Source organism: Temnothorax curvispinosus, unplaced genomic scaffold, assembly GCF_003070985.1.
Source record: "Temnothorax curvispinosus isolate PA1 unplaced genomic scaffold, ASM307098v1 QBEX01015061.1, whole genome shotgun sequence".
In the NCBI taxonomy this organism is placed as follows: Eukaryota; Metazoa; Arthropoda; class Insecta; order Hymenoptera; family Formicidae; genus Temnothorax; species Temnothorax curvispinosus.
Window position 1 is genome coordinate 1 of NW_020224841.1, and position 3,494 is coordinate 3,494.

The window sequence follows — 3,494 nt, forward strand, 5'->3', positions numbered from 1 at the left end:
GAATAATACACATCATGTACTTATAGCGACCAGATGAATACATCATTGATTCGACAATCGACAACGCAGTATAACATGCCTAACATTCGACTCCGACATATGACATTAAATGCTGTTTTTTTTCTTTCCTTATCTTAGGAGGATAAGTCCTCCTTATTTATACCACCTTACAATTAGTTTAATTACCTGTTTTTCCATATTTTAGATTATATTATCTATATTTTAGATAAGTAAGATATTACGTAACGATATAAAGCTCAAATGCAGTGTGTTTCAAAAGTATACTGTGCCATAAAATTGAATGCTATTTTTAAATGGTTAAAGAGTTTTATATCGATGCTATATTTGTTTATTTGATACAACAACGACATTACTCAGTGTGCGTTACTGTTGGACGAACGTGACAACCCAGTAAGCAAAAAATTATTATTACAATGTTATTGCAACGATATTCTAGAACTTGTAATGTTGTTAAATATGTAGTTCTTAATGTTGTATAGAACATCATTATGAACATACTTTGACCACGATTCCGAAATTTCAGTAATGTTGAAATGGGAGTGCCATAACGTTGCAAATAACATTGCGCTAAGATTTTTCTATCATTCCTGTAATGTTTTTGAGATAAAAATTTAAACGTACTATCAACTTTATTACAATATTATATTAAGATTACCGTAATATTAATTCTAACATTTATTTAAAGTTCTTATTGATGTTTTATTTCTATTACAGGCAACATGTTTTCAATAAATATGCAATAGTAATAAAGTATCTCAATATTTATTGTCTAATTAATATTTAGATTGTTTTTTTATAGACCAGGCTTGAACAACTTTGAGTTCCAGAACCACGACACTTCTTTTCTATCCACGGAAAGTAGGGAAGTGTCCTGGCTCCGGAGCTCGAAGTTGCCCAGGCCTGTTATATACTTATAATCTGCATTAGGGAATAATTCACTAATTATCATAAAATTTATTTATATAAAAATAATATATACCATATATTACAGTTTTCAGTTTATTACAATAATATCTTTGGTGAAGATCACTGATCCTAGCGGAAGGTTTTGGGATAAAGCTCATCTTTCAAATAAAAAAATTTGTTACTATAATAATCACTCGCGCGGAGTCACGCAAGTAAGTTAATGTATTTATCACTTCCTGAAAAATAAAAGTAGAATTAAATTAGTGAAAAAGTTACTTATAAATTATAACGCGGCAAACTATAATGATTTTATTTTATGGAGAGTATATACCGAAATACATTACATTACCTAATGTTTTTTTCTTTCCTTACGGACGTTTGCGAATCTGAACCACTCCATTACAAAGTGTTCAAAATCTTTTTCTGTATTCCGAGGTAATATTGCTCTAAAAGCTCCTGGAATAAGAAACATTCAATACAGTTTATTGTTAGATGAAAGAAATAAATAATGTTAATTTAACAGCAATTAAAACTTGTGATAATTATTGAAATAACACAAAAGTTTCCGAAATAGTTTACATATATACTAAATCGATCAAAAGTATTAGTTTATGGATTAATATTTTTCTTTTATTTTGTAAGAATTTTTAACGTGTATGTGTGTCCTACTTTTTAACGATGATTACCACAAAAAAATAGGAGACAATTTAATAAATTTTGAGACATAAAACATAGCATTTAATACTGCAAGTAATATATACATCTCTTAAAAAATTACTTACTTTTAATGCTCAGAATTGTGTGCGTATCTCCAATTTTATAATTATTTTTTTGGCCAGTCCATGAACACATGGAGGCTAAGTCATCAGAAAATGTAGCACTCAAACTTCTTCTACTAAAATCTTTTTCATGTTTCCTTCCAATTAACATAACCTTGTTCACCTAAAAAATTTATACTTGTAATTCTATATAATGTAGTATATTATTATAAATTGCAAGGAAAATAATTCAGAAGACTTTTAAAATATAATAACACATATTATAGGATATTATAGAACATATTAAAAGACATATATTATTCGAGCATTATATTATGACGTTCTAACCCACGCGTAACCCGCACGCGTATAACTTTCAACATAGATGGAAGCTGAACTACTGAGCAGGCATTTTGGATGGTAGATGAGTTATCGGTCCTACTCTTCTACCAGATATTTTGACAGTAAAAATTTTAAAAATCTCCTGATCTATTTGCAATATGTATCAATAAGTTATAAAGATGTTTCTTTTATGGAAGAAGTTACGCTGATTTTATAATGCAACGACTTCTTCCAGATCTTCTGGAAGAAATTCCTCTCCTGCAAAAAAGAGTTATGTTTTTCCAGCATGACGGGGCACCATCGCATGCATACAAAGCTGTTACCAATTTTTTAAATAAACGTTTTCCCGGTCGTTGGATAGTGCAACATAGACCAATCAGATGGCGGTATGAGAAGATTTTAATTTAGAAAGATAGGAAAAGGAGAAAGATGTGGAAAAAAGTGCTTCAATATTTTTCATATTGATTGTTAACAGTTCACCCGAGCTGACATCGTTAGATTTTTTCTTTAGGGTCATTTGAAGAAAAATTTATACGCAACAGAGCCCGCTTCACCCAAGAAGTGATCGCAAGAATACAGCAGCTGTCGATGGACCGATACTTCGACGCATACGAGAAAAAATATAATTATTTGTACGGAAGCATGCATATCGAGGCTCATGGGGCTCATTTTGAAAACATTCCTCATTTAACAAGTCCTTTTTAAAACTAAAAAAACGGTTCTTTTTAAAGCTAACAATTTCATGCATAACAGTCCTTTTCAGGGCTAAATAACGGCTCTTTTCAAAGCTAGCAGTTCACTGCAAAATAGTCCTTTTCAGGACTATTAATATTTCAAAACGTCAGAAAATTTTTTATTCGTAAAAATAAATAAAACATTCCTTCCCTAATACCTTCCCCTAATTTGTAAAATATTAAACAGAAAATTTTCATTCTCTCATATTCAATCTTATATAAAGAGGATAAATCTTTTCAAAACTTAAGGCAAATAAGAGCAAAACGTCGCTTTTATAGCAAATAAATAATAATATATATATAATTAAACACATTTAATAACTTGAAACAAAATACAATACAAATGTTTCGATCTTATTGTTAGTTTAGACTTTCTTCGGTGTAATATTTCGCAATTATCTTAAATCTAATCGTCAAAAACGCATAAATAAAAATGAAATGTAAAACATATTCGTAAAACAAAGGTCGGAATAGTTTAGTTATTAGAAAAGGTTTTATTTATTAACTTATTTTTATTTATTTACTAGTGTTATTTTATTATACATATAATGTTTTATAATATTTGTCTGTACTCATTTAACCTTGCACTTGAGTCTAGGCCTTCCCCAGTGAGAAATAAGAAGTCGAAATAATATCGAAATATGGTCATCGAAATCCAACATTGATTCGAGATTCAGACGGGTTTGGTTTCGAGAAATTTTCAAAATCAGCTCGATTTTCGACATATCACGGT

At 29.7% G+C, this 3,494-nt stretch overlaps 1 long non-coding RNA gene across 1 annotated transcript; it reads right to left on the bottom strand.

The window, feature by feature from the left end:
• Positions 1-1,015: 1,015 nt before the first annotated feature.
• Positions 1,016-1,831, bottom strand: LOC112465308. The gene is made up of 3 exons (XR_003041996.1): positions 1,710-1,831; positions 1,277-1,383; positions 1,016-1,163 (listed from the first exon to the last, which is right to left on the bottom strand). It is a non-coding gene; the product is annotated as an uncharacterized LOC112465308 (long non-coding RNA).
• Positions 1,832-3,494: the final 1,663 nt, after the last annotated feature.